At 42.0% G+C, this 20,888-nt stretch overlaps 1 pseudogene; it reads left to right on the top strand.

The window, feature by feature from the left end:
* Nucleotides 1-808: 808 nt before the first annotated feature.
* LOC140844688 (nuclear distribution protein nudE-like 1 pseudogene) lies at nt 809-20,174 on the top strand (annotated as a pseudogene).
* The last annotated feature ends 714 nt before the right edge of the window (nt 20,175-20,888 follow it).

The raw sequence follows: 20,888 nt of genomic DNA on the forward strand, positions 1-20,888 counted from the left end.
TTATTGTTTCCACATTGAAAGATTTTTTTGAGGGGAAAGAAATACATTAGGAACTCTTTCAGCTCTAAGGCATTTAAACTTAGCTGTCTTGCCCATCAGTTCATAAAACTGAGCTGGGAATGACCCCAGCCACGTCCAAGTCATCTCTTTATGCCACAGCAAAAAAAAAAAAGAAAAAGAAAAATGGCCAGAACTGTACTTAATTCTAATTAAGTTTATCTACTATATTACCTTACTTAGTTCTGCCCTTTCCCCTCTTTGAGGGTAAGAAAGTTGATGTTCATCATCATTGTATCTCCAGCTATAAAAACATGTTCCACATAATAAGACCCAAAGAGATTCATCTTACGTGAACAAGAACAGCTAAACACTGACACTTGAAGGAACTGGAAAGCCGACTTTTAACCACGGTGGTGCCTCTTTCCCGAGTGGCAAAGTGTGCAGGGAAAACTTCGATGGCCAAAAGCGCATATTGCGGAGCTTGGGAGCGCCTGTGCACAAGGCCACTGTCAGTCTGACCTTAACGCGGTGGGCCTGACCCCGCCCCCGGCGACGCCCTCCTCATGACAGCCCCGCGCTGGCATGCTCTGAACCACGCCCTCTAGGTCACAGAATGTCTCCCGGGCAACCCCTGATGCGCTGGGGAGGAGCTGGACACTGAGGTGCGTGGAGTGGAGCTCAGAGCTTGGAACTGCGGAGTGGAGCAGTGGCTGAGCTGCTGGGCGGCCCTGGCTGGGCCAGAAGAGCGGAGACGTCTGCCGAGAGGCGCTGAACGTGCCCTTTTGACAGGCTGGAGACTTTCTTGACTATGGATGTTGAAGATAAACCATATTTTTCTAGTTTAGAGGAGGAAACTGCTTTCTGGAAAGAACTTTCCTTCAAGTATAAACAAAGCTTCCAGGAAACTCAGGATGAGCTACTTGAATTCCAGGAAAGAAGCAGGGAATTAGAAGCAGAGTTGGAGGCACAGTTAGTACTGGCTGAACAAAGTAAGAGAGACTTGCAAGCTGACAACCAAAGACTGAAATACGAAGTGGAGGCATTAAAAGAGAAGCCAGAACATGAGCATGCACAAAGTTACAAGCAGGTCACAGTAGTAGAGGATGATTTAAATCAGACTCGGGTGGTTAAGGAGCAGTTGCAGAAGTACGTGAGAGAGCTGGAGCAAGCCAAGGATGACCTGGAGCGCGCACAAAGGGCAGCAGTAGTTTCCCTGGAAGAGTCTGAGCAAAGGCTAGATGAGGCCCTCGAAAGAAATGCATACTTAGAGAGTGAACTTGATGAAAAGGAATCTTCGTTGGTCTCTGTGCAGAGGTTAAAGGATGAAGTAAGAGAGTTAAAACAAGAACTAGCAGCTCGCGAAAGACAAGAAGTAACCAGAAAGCAAACTCTAGACTCTGAAAAGAGGGATTCTGCTGTGCAAGTGTCACTTTCTTTGCCAGCCACTCCTGTTGCCAAAGGAATGGAAAACAGTTTTCCTTCACCAAAAGCTATACCAAACCATTTTGGTATGAGCCCACTAACTCCTCCTGCCAGTACATCGGCACTAAACACGGGGAAGGATCTCTTATGGAAGGTAGTAGGAGCATTCGTATCAAAATTAACAGCTTGCAGGAATTTTGCAGAGTTCCAAGCATCACAAAAATCCTGTATTCCAGGGAATGATAACTGGGTTGATAATCGGCTACGGGAAAAAGCTCTGTCAATCAGGGCATTCGCCTTTGTTTAATAAAGGGGCAGTGAACTATTGTGACCAGCTGCTCCTCCTCCTCCTGGACTGGGCCCCTTGCACCCGTTGTTGGCCCCCAATGTGTTGCCTCTCAGTCTGTGTGAACACCCCTGCCTCCAGGTGGGTGCTCCTGCCCTCTCAACAATCCATAGAGAAGGGGTCAGTTCTGTAAGGCTGCTTATCACACCATATTTCCTTTTTCTGTGCCTTGTCTACTTTTTTCTTTTCCTCCATCATCAATTGTCTAGGCTTCCACCACCCAAATAAAGGTGCTTTATCTAAACTTTTTATCTTAAACTCAGGGCCTACTTTCTTAAGAACCTAGGTGAAGACAATTGAAAAGTCCCTTTCCCAATGCCTAAAATTCGTATTCAGAATTTACTACTCATTTTCTCTTCTATGAGATCATATACACTGTTATTTACCTGTTTTTTTCTGTGAAATTTATTGTTTCCACATTGAAAGATTTTTTTGAGGGGAAAGAAATACATTAGGAACTCTTTCAGCTCTAAGGCATTTAAACTTAGCTGTCTTGCCCATCAGTTCATAAAACTGAGCTGGGAATGACCCCAGCCACTTCCAAGTCATCTCTTTATGCCACAGCAAAAAAGAAAAAGACAAAGAAAAATGGCCAGAACTGTTCTTAATTCTAATCAAGTTTATCTACTATATTACCTTACTTAGTTCTGCCCTTTCCCCTCTTTGAGGGTAAGAAAGTTGATGTTCATCATCATTGTATCTCCAGCTATAAAAACATGTTCCACATAATAAGACCCAAAGAGATTCATCTTATGTGAACAAGAACAGCTAAACACTGACACTTGAAGGAACTGGAAAGCCGACTTTTAACCACGGTGGTGCCTCTTTCCCGAGTGGCAAAGTGTGCAGGGAAAACTTCGATGGCCAAAACCGCATATTGCGGAGCTTGGGAGCGCCTGTGCACAAGGCCACTGTCAGTCTGACCTTAACGCGGTGGGCCTGACCCCGCCCCCGGCGACGCCCTCCTCATGACAGCCCCCGCGCTGGCATGCTCTGAACCACGCCCTCTATGTCACAGAATGTCTCCCGGGCAACCCCTGATGCGCTGGGGAGGAGCTGGACACTGAGGTGCGTGGAGTGGAGCTCAGAGCTTGGAACTGCGGAGTGGAGCAGTGGCTGAGCTGCTGGGCGGCCCTGGCTGGGCCAGAAGAGCGGAGACGTCTGCCGAGAGGCGCTGAACGTGCCCTTTTGACAGGCTGGAGACTTTCTTGACTATGGATGTTGAAGATAAACCATATTTTTCTAGTTTAGAGGAGGAAACTGCTTTCTGGAAAGAACTTTCCGTCAAGTATAAACAAAGCTTCCAGGAAACTCAGGATGAGCCACTTGAATTCCAGGAAAGAAGCAGGGAATTAGAAGCAGAGTTGGAGGCACAGTTAGTACTGGCCGAACAAAGTAAGAGAGACTTGCAAGCTGACAACCAAAGACTGAAATACGAAGTGGAGGCATTAAAAGAGAAGCTAGAACATGAGCATGCACAAAGTTACAAGCAGGTCACAGTATTAGAGGATGATTTAAATCAGACTCGGGTGGTTAAGGAGCAGTTGCAGAGGTACGTGAGAGAGCTGGAGCAAGCCAAGGATGACCTGGAGCGCGCACAAAGGGCAGCAGTAGTTTCCCTGGAAGAGTCTGAGCAAAGGCTAGATGAGGCCCTCGAAAGAAATGCATACTTAGAGAGTGAACTTGATGAAAAGGAATCTTCGTTGGTCTCTGTGCAGAGGTTAAAGGATGAAGTAAGAGAGTTAAAACAAGAACTAGCAGCTCGCGAAAGACAAGAAGTAACCAGAAAGCAAACTCTAGACTCTGAAAAGAGGGATTCTGCTGTGCAAGTGTCACTTTCTTTGCCAGCCACTCCTGTTGCCAAAGGAATGGAAAACAGTTTTCCTTCACTAAACCAAACCATTGGTATACCAAACCATTTTGGTATGAGCCCACTAACTCCTCCTGCCAGTACATCGGCACTAAACATGGGGAAGGATCTCTTATGGAAGGTAGTAGGAGCATTCGTATCAAAATTAACAGCTTGCAGGAATTTTGCAGAGTTCCAAGCATCACAAAAATCCTGTATTCCAGGGAATGATAACTGGGTTGATAATCGGCTACGGGAAAAAGCTCTGTCAATCAGGGCATTCGCCTTTGTTTAATAAAGGGGCAGTGAACTATTGTGACCAGCTGCTCCTCCTCCTCCTGGACTGGGCCCCTTGCACCCGTTGTTGGCCCCCAATGTGTTGCCTCTCAGTCTGTGTGAACACCCCTGCCTCCAGGTGGGTGCTCCTGCCCTCTCAACAATCCATAGAGAAGGGGTCAGTTCTGTAAGGCTGCTTATCACACCATATTTCATTTTTCTGTGCCTTGTCTACTTTTTTCTTTTCCTCCATCATCAATTGTCTAGGCTTCCACCACCCAAATAAAGGTGCTTTATCTAAACTTTTTATCTTAAACTCAGGGCCTACTTTCTTAAGAACCTAGGCGAAGACAATTGAAAAGTCCCTTTCCCAATGCCTAAAATTTGTATTCAGAATTTACTACTCATTTTCTCTTCTATGAGATCATATACACTGTTATTTACCTGTTTTTTTTCTGTGAAATTTATTGTTTCCACATTGAAAGATTTTTTTGAGGGGGAAGAAATACATTAGGAACTCTTTCAGCTCTAAGGCATTTAAACTTAGCTGTCTTGCCCATCAGTTCATAAAACTGAGCTGGGAATGACCCCAGCCACGTGTAAGTCATCTCTTTATGCCACAGCAAAAAAAAAAAAAAAAAAAAAAGAAAAAGAAACATGGTCAGAACTGTACTTAACTCTGTTTGAAAAATACTAGCAACTGTGATTCTCAACATTTGCTTAATTGTGTTGTAATAAATCTTAAAATACTTTTTATAATTATAAAATTAGTTAAAGAAAACTTAAAGCTATAACAGTGATCTGTACCAGGTATGTTTTGTTTTCCTTTAATAATATATGGCTTTTCTGCTTTTACTTAGAGTCAAAAAAACAAGGTTTGGCTGTCAAAAATACAGCAATTTGAAATATGATAGAAACATGTTATCATTCCTTATTAGAAAGGTTCTCAAGGGGTCATTACACATTTTAATTTTTCACTTAAAAGAGGAGATAGTAATTTTTATGCTTAAAAATCTTATTTAATTGTTCATTTTCTTTTAATCTTCATAGAGAACTTATAATCTTTATCAAAATCAAATGTTATTCTTCTCATTTCTAATTATCAATGCCTTTTAAAAAGGCAAATCATGTTAGGTACAAATTATCAGCTTTATAACATATTCTAATCATTTTCCAAAAGTTGAAAAGTAAACTTTCCATGGTAGAGGACAAATCAATGTCAAACTTATGCTTTTTAAAATCCTCCCAATATTTATGTTGCCAGGCAGCTGCATCTAGGGAGGTCCCTCCCTGTGTACTAGGTGAAACCTCAATATGGATTGGGGCTGGGGGAGGTTCTTGGCTCTGAACAAGAATTCTTAAACAAGTTGAATGAGTATAGGTGAGGAAGGAATTCATTAAAGGGAGAGTAGAAGTGAATGGCAGCTGCTTTGCTGGCAGCAAAAAGCAAGGAAGAACAGAGGGAGGAAAGAGAAACTCACTGAACCCCTGCTCAGCATAGGGCAAATCCCTAGCCAACTCCTAAAGCCAGGGTCACCTGGCATCCAGTGTCTGCTTGAAATCTGCACTGTATAGGAACAAAGCCACTATAACCCCAGGATTTGGAGGAGCCACAGGGCACTGGATGGAGTGAGTTCATGTTCTGAGAACTTCCCAAAGGCAAAGAAAGAAGATTTTTGGTCAGGCTACTAAGGAGCATGATTGTACAGCTGCAGTCCTGTCTGGGTCACCCAGGTGATGGGAACTTGTAAGCCCAAATCAGAGCTCAGTAGCCCTTTCTTACTTGACTGAAGTAGGACAGAGAGTGAAAACTTGTGTTTAAGTGTATACAATTGAATGAAATAGCAAAGTGAGATTGCCACTTAACACTGGAAGAGCGTAGAGACAAAATGTAGTAAGTGAGCAGTGAGAAGTCTTTATCTAAGGGAAAAAGTACACACTGAAAGAAAGGGGAGTGCACCTCACTCAGAGAGGTGGTGGGCTCAACTGCTTAGGATTCTCTTTTAAGGCCTTCAAGAATGGGACAAAGTGTGGGGGTGGGGGACCCAAGGGTGTAGGCTTCACATGTGGTCTCATGATGTCTGTCTCCAGTGAGAGACATGTCACCATCCATAATCTGTCCTCTAGATATTCTGTAAGATAAGCTTAACCCAAGGGATTTCTTGATCCTGTTCTGCAAGATAGTGGTTATCCTCAAGCAGTGAGGACATGTCATTTAGGACTGCTGGTGCTGCTTTAAGACAGGGTCAGTTTTTGTCTGATTATCAAAAAACATTTTAGGAATCCTGCCTCCTAACTACCTCATTTCTAAAATGGGATCTTAGCCTTAAGATGGAGTTTCTCCTGTTCTTCCTATACTATTTATATCTCAGCATTTTAATCATAGGCAGGAAATATTAATCATGATGCTTTTCCCATGTCCCTTTCCTTCCTCATTTATGCATATTTATAAAGGAATGAAAAATATAAAGGAATGAAAAGATTACAGAAAAAATAAAAACTACAAAGAAGCAGTGTTTTTCTATGGAGAATATCATCTGGAGAGGTTTTCTTTCCTCTTTCAGTTCTGAACTAGGAGAATGACCTACTTCTTAAAGGTCTGGAATTCCCCTCTTGCTTGAAGATGATAAATGATACTATTTAACATTACATATTAAGTTTTCTGATGGTCACTTTCCCTTAAATAGATATCTGGTAAAAAAAAAAAAAAAACATTTTGCATGTAAACTTTCTTCTTAGAAAAATTATAGCTGACATTTACAGTTTGTTACAACAGATACTTGGTTAAATTTTTCATGTGAGAATCTTGTTTACTACTCATAACAGCCTTATGAACCTTGTACCAGTGCTATCTGTGCTTCATAGGTAAATTGAGATTGAGAGGTTAAGAGAAACAAGCCCAGTCAAACTGATTACAAGGGGCTGTACGCTTAACCTAAGCTACTTCTTCCCATAGCAGTGTATAAAGGAAGGACACCTCATGGAAGAGCAGTAACTCATAATTTAAGTGGAATTTTAGGATGATCAAGAACTCCTTCCAACTCCACAAATGATGGAGAGGTCACTCCCCCACTGGAAAGCATAAATCCATATAGACCATTAGGCCAAATCTTAATTAACTTACAATATAACCCAGCCAGGGACACACTGGGTCTGATAGGGAGGAAAGGGACTACATACTAATGGAGTTGCAAAACCTAGTCAGCTGCTAGCAGCCAGAGCAGGGAGACCTTGCATACACTGGACTTGATTCTGAGGGGATAAGATCGAGGGCAGTGGAGTATTCAATTGGCTGAGAGAAGTCTGTCTCTTTGGGAGCACTCTCCTCATGTACAGCATGCATCACCTAGCAAGGACCAGGGAGAGGTTGCAGGCACACTACTAGGATGGCTCCTAGAAGGAAGGAGACACTGATGGTCCATACTAAGTGAGAAATGTCAGAAGTGGTGACCAGTGGTATAAGAAGGGATTAAATCCTCAGAGAAGTATGGGTGCTAAGTGTGGATTATGATGTAATTCGTATTCTGCCAATAGCTCAAAGGTCATTCATATGATGCCATTGTGTCCCTATAACACACCAGCAGACATCCATCACTCCGCACCAACCACTCATCAAACCATATTGTGATTGCTGGTTTATTTTCATAAGACAAAAGTGTGGGTTTAAGCACTAGTTGTATGCTTCTTTGAGGCTAAGAATTCTATTTTCATCTTTTGCCAACACAAAATAAAGCCTAGTACATGATAATAAGCTAGAATGAAAATAAGAACCAGACTTACATTAATAGAGCACTTACTATTTGTCAACTGCTATGAACTGCATATTTGTTTACCCCCACCCCCCAAATATGTATGTTGAACTCCTAACCTTTGGGATCATAAGGGTGGAGTGTTTATAAATGGACTTAGTGTCCTTCTAAGAAGAGATTTCAGAGAGCTTGTTCTCTCTGACTTCTCTGTCATTTGAGAATAAAACAAGAAGTTAACCATCTGCAACCAGGGAGTTGGTTCTCTCTAGACACAGGATCTACCAGCACCTTGATCTTGGACTTCCCAGGCTCCAGAACCACAAGAAATAAATGTTTGCTGTATAAACCATCCAGTCTAACACATCTTTGTTGCAACAGTCCAAACTGACTAAAGCACCAACTACTGGACTAATTCCTGGAAGATGATTTCATCCTTAAAAACCTGAAAAATATTTTGTTGTTGGCAAGGAGAACATTTCCTCTACCCTTCATATCAAGCTGGTCTAGGAATCAAATTGACAGGAGACAGATTAACAGGACAAAAACCAAAGTTTAATTATGCACCTTCAGGGAATTTATAGATGTAGATTCCAAATATAGGGAGAGTGAGGTGTATATGTCATCTTGAACTAAGGAGAATGGGGTAGGGGTCTGAGACTTTAGAAGCAAAGGGAAGCAATTCATAGGGATATAAAAGAGTAAAGATTTGGGAAACAAATGTTTCCTGGGACACACAGAAATAATACAACTTAGAAAGGAATTTTAACGAATTTAGCCACATTCCTCCCCATCCACCATGCCAGGCTCACATTACAATGTAATTATGTCTGGGGATATCTCTCCTCCTGTAGCATTTCCTCCATCTGAATTCTTTGTATGCAGTTAAGAGAGAGGAATGTCAAAGTGTCTTTCTGAGTCTTTCAGGCCTTTATTGTTTTCAACTCTGACATAATCTGCCTGCCAAACTGGTGAATCTTGGGGCAGATTGTCCTTGACCCTACAATGTTATCTCCAATTTATGGGTATAAAAGTGAGATTGAAAGAGACAAATCCATTTGTTTGCCCATGGTTACATTGCTACTAAATTACAGAAGAGACATTTGAATCCAGGCAACCTATCTTCCAAAAGAGGTGAACTGCCTTCCCAGTTAATAGGTACTCAATTGTTGTTCAGTAAATGAAACAGCTATAATTATTACATATTAAATATGGAAATCAAATCTCTGTGATCACCATGAGAATCTCTTGGGAGAAGAAAAAAACCTTCTCCAAGCAATATATAGACCTATTCTTTTTATTCTTATTTATTTATTTTTTTTTGAGAGGGCATCTCTCATATTTATTGATCAAATGGTTGTTAACAGTTAACAACAACAAATTCTGTACAGGGGACTCAATGCACAATCAAGAAGCCACCCCAAGCCTAATTCTCATCAGTCTCTGATCTTCTGAAGCACAACAAACAAGTTCTTACATGGTGAACAAATTCTTATATAGTGAATAAGTTTTTACATGGTGAACAGTACAAGGGCAGTCATCACAGAAACTTTCGGTTTTGATCACGCATTATGAACTATAAACAATCAGGTCAGATATGACTATTCGTTTGATTTTTATACTTGATTTATATGTGAATCCCACATTTCTCCCTTATTGTTATTATTATTACTATTATTATTATTATTTTTTTTAAATAAAATGCTGAAGTGGTAGGTAGATGCAAGATAAAGGTAGAAAACATAGTTTAGTGTTGTAAGAGAGCAAATGTAGATGATCAGGTGTGTGCCTGTAGACTAAGTGTTAATCCAAGCTAAACAAGGGCAATAAAACATCCACGGATGCAGAAGATTTCTCTCAAAACAGGGGGGGTGAGGTTCTAAGCCTCACCTCTGTTGATCCCCAATTTCTCACCTGATGGCCCCCCTGCGACTGTGCCTGTCTTAGGTTGTTCCTCCCTTGAGGAATCTTACCCGTCTCTGGCTAACCAGTCATCTTCCGGGGCCATACAGGGAAATGTAAAGTTGGTAAGGGAGAGAGAAGCCATGTTGTTTGAAAAGGTTAGCTTTTTACTTCTTTGCAGATTTATGCCCTGTGGGTTTTATGCCCAGCATTTGTCTCGAGGTATCTTTACCACTTGGAAGAATTATGATACTCGGTAAATTTGATATGAGGCACGAATTCTATTTAAGGGTTGTAATTAGGAAAGAAGAAGAAAAGCTGTAGAAATAGCAGATGGAAGAAAACATGGGAAGATTGGTTATTACTTTTTACACATCTTCTTGTAGAGTAACTTAAGCATGTATAGGTTAGACCTATTCTTTTTTTTTTTTTTGAGAGGGCATCTCTCATATTTATTGATCAAATGGTTGTTAACAACAATAAAATTCTGTATCCACCCCAAGCCTAATTCTCATCAGTCTCCAATCTTCTGAACCATAACGAACAAGTTCTTACATGGTGAACAAATTCTTACATAGTGAATAAGTTCTTACATGATGATCACTACAAGGGCAGTCATCACAGAAACTTTTGGTTTTGATCATGCATTATGAACTATAAACAATCAGGTCAAATATGAATATTCATTTGATTTTTATACTTGATTTATATGTGAATCCCATATTGCTCCCTTATTATTATTATTATAATTATTATTATTTCTAATAAAATGCTGAAGTGGTAGGTAGATGCAAGATAAAGGTAGAAAACATAGTTTAGTGTTGTAAGAGAGCAAATGTAGATGATCAGGTGTGTGCCTGTAGACTAAGTGTTAATCCAAGCTAAACAAGGGCAATAAAACATCCACGGATGCAGAAGATTTCTCTCAAAACAGGGGGGGTGAGGTTCTAAGCCTCACCTCTGTTGATCCCCAATTTCTCACCTGATGGCCCCCCTGCGACTGTGCCTGTCTTAGGTTGTTCCTCCCTTGAGGAATCTTACCCGTCTCTGGCTAACCAGTCATCTTCCGGGGCCATACAGGGAAATGTAAAGTTGGTAAGGGAGAGAGAAGCCATATTGTTTGAAAAGGTTAGCTTTTTACTTCTTTGCAGATTTATGCCCTGTGGGTTTTATGCCCAGCATTTGTCTCGAGGTATCTTTACCACTTGGAAGAATTATGATACTCGGTAAATTTGATATGAGGCACGAATTCTATTTAAGGGTTGTAATTAGGAAAGAAGAAGAAAAGCTGTAGAAATAGCAGATGGAAGAAAACATGGGAAGATTGGTTATTACTTTTTACACATCTTCTTGTAGAGTAACTTAAGCATGTATAGGTTAGACCTATTCCTTTTTTTTTTTTTGAGAGGGCATCTCTCATATTTATTGATCAAATGGTTGTTAACAACAATAAAATTCTGTATCCACCCCAAGCCTAATTCTCATCAGTCTCCAATCTTCTGAACCATAACGAACAAGTTCTTACATGGTGAACAAATTCTTACATAGTGAATAAGTTCTTACATGATGATCACTACAAGGGCAGTCATCACAGAAACTTTTGGTTTTGATCATGCATTATGAACTATAAACAATCAGGTCAAATATGAATATTCATTTGATTTTTATACTTGATTTATATGTGAATCCCATATTGCTCCCTTATTATTATTATTATAATTATTATTATTTCTAATAAAATGCTGAAGTGGTAGGTAGATGCAAGATAAAGGTAGAAAACATAGTTTAGTGTTGTAAGAGAGCAAATGTAGATGATCAGGTGTGTGCCTGTAGACTAAGTGTTAATCCAAGCTAAACAAGGGCAATAAAACATCCACGGATGCAGAAGATTTCTCTCAAAACAGGGGGGGTGAGGTTCTAAGCCTCACCTCTGTTGATCCCCAATTTCTCACCTGATGGCCCCCCTGCGACTGTGCCTGTCTTAGGTTGTTCCTCCCTTGAGGAATCTTACCCGTCTCTGGCTAACCAGTCATCTTCCGGGGCCATACAGGGAAATGTAAAGTTGGTAAGGGAGAGAGAAGCCATATTGTTTGAAAAGGTTAGCTTTTTACTTCTTTGCAGATTCTATGCCCTGTGGGTTTTATGCCCAGCATTTGTGTTGAGTATCTTTACCACTTGGAAGAATTATGATACTCGGTAAATTTGATATGAGGCACGAATTCTATTTAAGGGTTGTAATTAGGAAGGAAGAAGAAAAGCTGTAGAAATAGCAGATGGAAGAAAACATGAGAAGATTGGTTATTACTTTGACACATCTTGTAGAGTAACTTAAGCATGTATAGGTTAGACCTATTTTTTTTTTTGAGAGGGCATCTCTCATATTTATTGATCAAATGGTTGTTAACAACAATAAAATTCTGTATCCACCCCAAGCCTAATTCTCGTCAGTCTCCAATCTTCTGAAGCATAAAGAACAAGTTCTTACATGGTGAACAAATTCTTACATAGTGAATAAGTTCTTACATGATGAACACTACAAGGGCAGTCATCACAGAAACTTTTGGTTTTGGTCATGCATTATGAACTATAAACAATCAGGTCAAATATGAATATTCATTTGATTTTTATACTTGATTTATATGTGAATCCCATATTGCTCCCTTATTATTATTATAATTATTATTATTTCTAATAAAATGCTGAAGTGGTAGGTAGATGCAAGATAAAGGTAGAAAACATAGTTTAGTGTTGTAAGAGAGCAAATGTAGATGATCAGGTATGTACCTGTAGACTAAGTGTTAATCCAAGCTAAACAAGGGCAATAAAACATCCACGGATGCAGAAGATTTCTCTCAAAACAGGGGGGGTGAGGTTCTAAGCCTCACCTCTGTTGATCCCCAATTTCTCACCTGATGGCCCCCCTGCGACTGTGCCTGTCTTAGGTTGTTCCTCCCTTGAGGAATCTTACCCGTCTCTGGCTAACCAGTCATCTTCCGGGGCCATACAGGGAAATGTAAAGTTGGTAAGGGAGAGAGAAGCCATGTTGTTTGAAAAGGTTAGCTTTTTACTTCTTTGCAGATTTATACCCTGTGGGTTTTATGCCCAGCATTTGTCTTGAGGTATCTTTACCACTTGGAAGAATTATGATACTCGGTAAATTTGATATGAGGCACGAATTCTATTTAAGGGTTGTAATTAGGAAGGAAGAAGAAAAGCTGTAGAAATAGCAGATGGAAGAAAACATGGGAAGATTGGTTATTACTTTGACACATCTTGTAGAGTAACTTAAGCATGTATAGGTTAGACCTATTCTTTTTTTTTTTTTTTTTGAGAGGGCATCTCTCATATTTATTGATCAAATATTTCATTTTCACATTACATAAGCTCTCTTGCTTTACCATCAATTAATAAAAATAATGCTCATCTTATCTTGAAAAGTCTTACTCCCCACCTGGACCCCTCATTGAGAATATATTATAATAAGAATATTATAATTTAAAAACTGAGTTTATAATTCATGTGCTTCATTTTCTAATTTCTGTGCTTATTGAAAAAGAATTGCTCTTTTAAAGGAATTAAAGATCAAAAGTTTCCTTTAGCAATGGAAAAAGTTTTCCCATTCAGAACAAACAAAAGTACTAAAAGTATTCTATGATTTTTCACAAAACTGTACAACACAGTTGTAACCCTTGGGTGAAAGTCCCAGAGCAAAATAACTCTAAAACCAAAATCAGTCAAATGGAGAAATAAAGTTAAGGAACCCTTTTATTTTTTTACAAGCGGTCATCCGGACTGTCTCTTGACCAGGCTGCAGCAGAAGAGAGCTCCAAGCATCCTCTCCAGGCCTGATAAACCCTCACACACCCTTTTGATTTCCTATTGATATGTAGATTGACCACCCTTCTCCACCCCTTGAGACAGCTTTGATGTGCAGATGCACTAAAGCCCTGTCAGAGATTCTGAAAATGTTGCAATTGTACCCACAACCCACCATCCAGGAATCTTGCCTCACAATCTACATATTCCCCATTTCCACAATGGCCCCTGTGTGAAAAAACTGGAGCATTGTGATGAGACTAATGACATCCAATAGCAACAGCAATAAAATCATGACAATCCTCAGGCTGGAGGATTCAGCTAGGCTCAAAGTCCTAGGCTGATTATGCCCATAGCTCACCCATTCCACAGGCAGTTAGAAACTGAACAGGTAGGGAGTTCAGAGCAATCATCATGTGGCAGCTTCTGCCAGGAGATGCAACCAGGCCACAAGGATTGAAGAAAAAATTACTTTAAGGGTGATAAGATACATGTTTTAATGATACCAGCATAGGCAAATCTTGTCCATCGGGGAGGATACATGCAAAACAGTGGTCCTGGGATCTTGTCCTGGTCTAGGATACCAGAATTTCAGCCCCCTCCCTGTGGGAGTTATAGATGGGTCAATATATATATATAGGTCTACAGGAGGTACATGCATGGCCATGAAGATAAAATAAAACTTGCCCATAAGATGCTCTTACTTCCCAGACATTTTGGGTACACTACCAATCTTTGATCTTTGGGGGTCACTCTGCTGCTACTCCAGGAGTACACATGAGGCCAGCTTCCAGGCCTTTACCCCAAGGTGCTAGAAGGGACAGCCATTGCTGGTCTGTGTGTTGAAATGTCCAGGGCCACGTCCATTCAACAGTGTCTCCAGGGTTTAATGAAGCAGGAACTGGCAACACAAGGCTGCTCTGCTAGACATATCCTGTCTTCAGTAACTCCTCTTTGGTTTACATATACAGTTGTATAGGAGAGGCAGCAATGTGTGTGACCATATCCACAGGGTCAAGGCTCCTTTTCAGAGCTTCTCATTTAAATACCATAGCACTCTCCATAAGTGAACTGACCAGTCCTATAGATTTTGGGTGTCCAACTCCAGGCCAGATTTCAACAAACCATTGTACCTCTCTATCATGCCTTCCCCAGTAGGGTTATATGGTACATGAAACTTCTATTTTATTCATAATTGCTGTACCTATTCTTGTAACACATGTCCAGTATATTGGGTGTCTTGAATCACTCTCAATCACCTATTGCCAGCCATAAGCTACAAAGAAATACTCTAGGCCTCTCTTGGTGGTTTGCTCATCTACACAATGTGCACAAAAAGCAACCAGTAGGCGAGTAACTGTATTCATGTAAGTGATGGCATACTGATATCCTCTGATATGGGTAGCAGCCCAATAGTCTATCTGCCACCTGACAGCAGGTATTGGCCCCCTTATTATTGTCCCATGTTGCTGCAGCACTCAGGATAAGTCCCTCTTGGAGCACACAAGGCACTCCTTTCTGGCTCAGCTGACTTCTTTAAAGATCAACGTCAGGCCCCACTGATGGGCTACAGCCCGCATTGTCTTTTGCCCTGAGTGCAACAAATGCTGATAGAACCATTGGGCCACATCAGAGGCAGGCTTTCCTTCTAGCTAAAACACCTGGGTGAATGTGTCAGCTTCATCATTCCCTGGGGATGCCAAAGGCAAATGGCCAGTCACACGATATACAGTAACAGTCTTAATCTGACCAGAGGCCCATAGGTTTTGCCACAACTCTTGCCCCCAAAGGGGCCAGTGACCAACCATCCAGGTGGCATGGTACTATGTTGATAGCCACAGGATCAAGCCCCAATAGATGGCCCAGCTGTTAGTGCCCACAACTATAGGGAAGGGCTCCTGAGTGATCACAAGCCATACTGCCTGCAGCTCAGCCCATTAGGTGCTTTTCCATCCTCAATCCATATTGTCTCAGTCTTAGGATGGAAAGCCACAGCCCTCCACCTCGGGGGCTGTGCATGACTGGAGCCATCTGTATATTGAGCATCTTCAGGTATAGGGGATTTTCCCTTCTCATAAGGACTTTCAGCCCCCAATGGCTCAAAAGCAAGTTCTTCCTACTTTCCACTCATATATGTCAGTTGCCCCTGTAAGCATTGGAGTTCTTCACTTAAGGGGCTAATAGAGAGGGTGCTACACTGCTATAAATATGCACCCCATTTGGCCATTATAGGTGTGCTACACTGCTCCATGGCCTTTGCATCCAGTCTCACATCCACCCTCGATGGATTAGGTGGTTGGTTGTTGGGGCTGTTCTGGTGATTAACTCTGTAGCCAGCAAGGTGTGGTACACAGCAGCCAGTTACTTCTCTATCAAGGTGTACCAGACCTCTGCTCCTTTCTGTAATTGTAACCAGAATACAATGGGTTGGCATGTCCACTCAAGCCACTGCCAAAGACCCCACCATAACCATCTTCAGTTACATGAACATCTAGCTCACAGGGCCTTGATGAGTCCATTACTCTCATGGCCTGTATGGTCCTGACTGTTAGCTTAGCAGCAGTAAAAGCACAGGCACATGTCTCATCCCAGTCCCATCTGATCCCCTTTCATAGCAGCCTGTATAAGGGCTTCAGAATTTGTGCCAAGTGCGGGATAAACACTCTCCAGTAGCCCAGAAGACTCAAAAACTCTTTTAAGACTGCCACAGTGGAAGGGGTAGGGAATGCCTGGACCTTGTCTATGACTGCTTCGGGAGTAACTTCAGTTTTACCCGACCAGATAACCCCCAAGAATATTACAGACAAAACAGTTTCCTGAACCTTGGTGCTGTTCACAGCCCATTCTTTCTCCTGTAGATGTTGCAGCCGTCCAGGAACTGCCCCTTCTAAATCTTCAAGAGAGTCAGATGTGAGCATTGTATCATCAATGCAGTGATACAGTCTCACCATTTGCAGTTTCTTCCATGTGACCGAGTCCTTGGCTGGAAGTCCATGAGAAATGGTGGGACTGTGGAGGTATTCCCATGGACGGACAGTGAATGTCCACTGCCAGCCTTCCCATGTGAAGGCAAACTGCTCCTGACTTTTCGGTACTATGTCAATAGAGAAGGTCCACAACATAATGATACGTCCTCAGTTCATGACTTAGTATGTCCATAAGCACTGCTATAGAGAGGACAGCAGCATGCAAGAGGGTGTGACTTTATTCACTTCCTATAGTCCATGGTCATATGCCAGGAGCCATCTGGCTTTCTCACTGGCCACACTTGGGAATTAAAAGGACTGTGAGTGGTTTTATGATGCCCACCTTCTCCAACTCTTGTAGAGTTTCTCCAATTTCCTTCTGTCCCCTAAGCAATTTATACTGTTTAGTATTTGTCACCCACCCTGGCATAAGCAGAGCTACAAGTGGGTGCTTAACATGTCCCCTCAAAACTGCCTTTACCACACATACCCTCAGTGTGAACTCACCTGCAGTGGTCTATAACCACAGGTCCTGCAGGTTATCCACACCCAAAATATATTCCATCATGGGAGAAATATACACAGTATACTCCTTTGGGGATAAATATCCTATCCCCTATAGGATTTGGGCATTCTTCACTCTAATCGCCTTACCCCCATAGTTGTCTATCACAGCAGGGGTTACAGGAAAATGCTCAGGGTTGCCATAAATCAGAGAACATTCAGCTCCTGTGTCCACCAGCACCAGGACACATTGTACATTCACAGGGGACCAATGAATTGCTAATTCTACATGTGGCCTCTGATCCCTGCCATGTACTCCAAGGTGCGGGCATTGACCCTCCCCTCAGTCCGACTGCAATGCCCAATCATCGTCCTGTGGGGGTGAGGACCCAGGTGGAGCCTGAGTGCAGTCTTGCATGGACACAGGTTAGACATGGGTTTTTGCCTCTGGCATCCGTGTCCTGGACTTCAGTGGCTGGAACTGCTGCTCTGGCTTTAATTGGTGCCAGAATTCTAGTAAAATCCTATTGGGCTGCTCATCAAGTTTTTCTTTCACTATCCTAGCCTTTAGCATATTAACCCACATCTGGATCCTTGAGACCTTCAGGGGGCCCTTTGCACCTCTCCTTTCAGTTGTAGCCTGTAGTTCCTTCTGTGCTCTTCTTGTTTTAATCTCCCGCAGATCTGCTAAAGTATGAATAGCCTCATTTATGGGTTGCCCTATGTGGGGGGGGGCAAGAATAGTAACTTGGGACCCAAAGAGAGATGGGGGAACTGTATGGAGCACAAGATTTCTCATTCTTATAGTGAAAAACTCATCAGGGATATGGGGGTCCATATTACAGATGATACTTTTCATGGCCAGTTCCCACAATACCTATCAGAGCTCTACATATGTTTTCTAGCCAGTGGGTAAGTACGGTAAATAACCCTGAGTAGGCACTTCTCTGATGGCTGCTGTCAGCCATTCCAGAAGCACCTGATTTCCTGAGGTGTGATGGGCCCCTTGCAACTGATGCTGGAGAGAAGGGTGGTCATCAGGGAAGCCAGTCTACTCATTTCAGAACCCGACATAACAATGCTTTCCACCCCCATACCCCAGAGATGCAGAAGCCATGTAGGCAGAGGTTCCGATAGCTTCTGCCAATACCACGCGCTCATGTCCACCAGCTCATCCTGCATATAGGGGCAGAGTGTGGAGTGCCCCACAATCTGGGGAGGGGTCAGCTCCTCCCACTGAGGAGCCTGTGGTTGTTGTGTTTGTACTTTCTTAATTATAACAGGGCAGACCTTTAATACAGTAGAGGCTGGTGCCTCAAGCAGTGGCCTCAGCAACAGATCGGGCCTCAGTCCCACCCCCTCATCCTCTACTGACGCCTCCTCCACCAACCCAGAGCTGATGGCACCGCTCTTCCTCCCCCTCTGCAACTTCCTTCTGCAGAGCAGACTCTCCTGCTGCCTCCCCCCCTCACTGTTGCTAAGGAATTTTCCAGGAGCGCTACCAGTCCTCTCAGTAACTGTCTATCTTTCTTAAAGGCAACCCATAGGTCATTACCCAGCTCCTCCAAGAGATGCTGCAGTGTGTCTCTCTCCTACCCAAGTCTCTCTCCTCGATAACTCTCTCTCTGTCATCAATAACCCACTCTCGCTCCTCAGTAACACTTTCCACTGTCTCTATGAAAAGAGATCCAACGATGCCAGCTGCCTCACTATTCAGGGCCTCTAAGCAGTCTTCTATCTGGCGGAAGGCTAATGCTGCAGCTTCCAGAGTCTCCACTCTTCCCCAATTGTGGATGGCCCCATCCCTTTAGGAGGTGCTTTCCCCTAGACCAATTCCCCACTAGGGGCTGCCCAGTTAGAAGCCCCACATATAGGGGGTAGCAGAGTGAAGCTGCATTCTCTTCCTCTGCATCCATTGGGGCCTCCCCATCACTCCTAGAGACAGCCCTCCAAGGGACACACATTGAAACAGATTTTGGGTTCAGAGTTCCTGACAGCTTCCGCCAGATGTAACTCTGGGGTGAAGTTCCCAGGACAAAATAGCTCTAAAACTGAAACCAGTCAAAGGGAGAAATAAAGTTAAGAAACCATTTATTTCTTACAAGCAGTTGTCCTGTCTCTCTCTTGACCAGGCTGCAGCAGAAGAAAGCTCCACCCAACCTCTCTGGTCCAGATAAACCCTTGCATGCCCTTGTAATTACCTACTGATATGTAGATAGCCACTCTTTCCACCCCTTGAAGCCAGGCAAGAGATTATGGAAATACTGCAGTTTTACCCACAACACTCTAGGGTCATACTACAACTTGGCAATGAATCCAATTCAGTTCATTCCAGGAAGGACAAATGATCTGTGGTCTTGACTGAGGGCTGCATGGTTAAAACTTAATTCTTTGGTGGCAATAGTGCTTCATAAATTCATACACAAACTCACTGTTTTCATTTTGCGAAGGCTGAAATAAAGCTTTCGGCTCTTCTATTTAGATTTTTTAATTCAAACAGGTCATATAAAGAAAATAATTGAAGCTCACCACTAACCTTTCAGAAAAAAAATTTTTTTTAAGAAATTTAAAATATGCCTCTAGCCAAGAGAACTTAAATTCCTTTGTCCTGATTTGACTTCTTTGAAAATTAGGAACCAAAGCATTTGAAAATGTAAAAACATATTCGTTAACCTTAAAATTGAAATAGTTATTTTACTAGCAAAATTATTTGAGAGTAGTAGAGGAATTGCTATTCAGGAGAAGCAAACTATGGCAAACCATAGCCAAGTACAAAGAAAAAAGGAAAGGTTAGTTTTTATTAGGTTTTAGGAGGAAATTTGAGGAGGAATGTTTTGAACAAAAGCTAATTAAAGCACAAGTTTGTGGAAGTTTCTCATTGGTTGCAAGCAGGGTTACTGCACTGTTGTTGGGACAAGGTGAGGCCTTCCTTCTTTTTCTTAAAAGCAGGAGATAAATTTTCTATGCAAAAAGTGTCCTCCCTTGTCCAGATAAGAATTATCTCCTTCCCAGCTGGTTATGCAGGCGGCAAGGAGTAGTACTTGGGTGAGAGCTCCCCCTTCAGGGCTTCCCGATTCCGTTTTCAGTAAGGTTTCCTTATTTTCACATATAAGTAAATTAAATATTTTATTCACAAACACTAACTTACATCAAAATTTTTACTGTAAGTTGTGGAAAGACATGGTAGAATATATTTTTACAAGTCATAGATTTTTTAGATTTAAATAAGATTACAAAAGTCATCTAGTCAACCTCTTGTTATTGTGAATAAATCACACCTCAAATTACTAAACTTTTTGGTTTTCCCTGATCTGTTTCTAGGTTACTCCATCAACCTGGGCGCGTAGTTTCTTATCTGCCACTATGATATTGTGATTTATAATAATAAATATACATTCTGTCTTCACGTGTTCTTGCATAGAGCTCCTAACACCGTTGGAATTTCCTAAGTGATGAGAGAGGTAAAGGTGTCTTGTTTATTTAATGAGGCGGCTTTTGGACCCCACCTACGGACCCATCTCCTGCTGGCCATGAGAATCAACCGAGTGAGTAGAAGATTGGAACTTTCAATCCCAATGCCCAAGACCTCAGAGGATAGGGTGGGGCAAGAGGTTGAATCAATTGTCAATGGCCAACGATTTAATCAATCATACTTATGGAATGAAGCCTCCGCAAAAACTCAGAAAGACTTGGTTTGGAGAGCTTCCCATTTGGCCAACGTGTGGAGATCCGAGGAGAGCAGCATGTGCCGAGAGAGCAGGGGAGCTCCACACACTGTCCCACGCGCTTGCCCTTGGCATCTCTTCCATCTGGACATTCCTGAGCTATCCTTTTATAATGAACAAATAATCTAATCAGTAAAATGTTTCTCTGAGTTCTGGGAGCCATTCAACATGTTAATTGAGTCCAAGGCGGGGTTTTGGGGAAATTTTGATCTATGGCCAATCAATTCAAAGCTCAAGTGACAATCTGGACTTTCGACTGGTGTCTAAAGTGTACAGGGTCTATCTCAACCTGCAGACTCTGGCTCTTCTGAGTTGATAGTGTCAGAATTTAGTTGA

This window comes from Manis javanica, chromosome 11 (assembly GCF_040802235.1).
Source record: "Manis javanica isolate MJ-LG chromosome 11, MJ_LKY, whole genome shotgun sequence".
Lineage (NCBI taxonomy): Eukaryota > Metazoa > Chordata > Mammalia > Pholidota > Manidae > Manis > Manis javanica.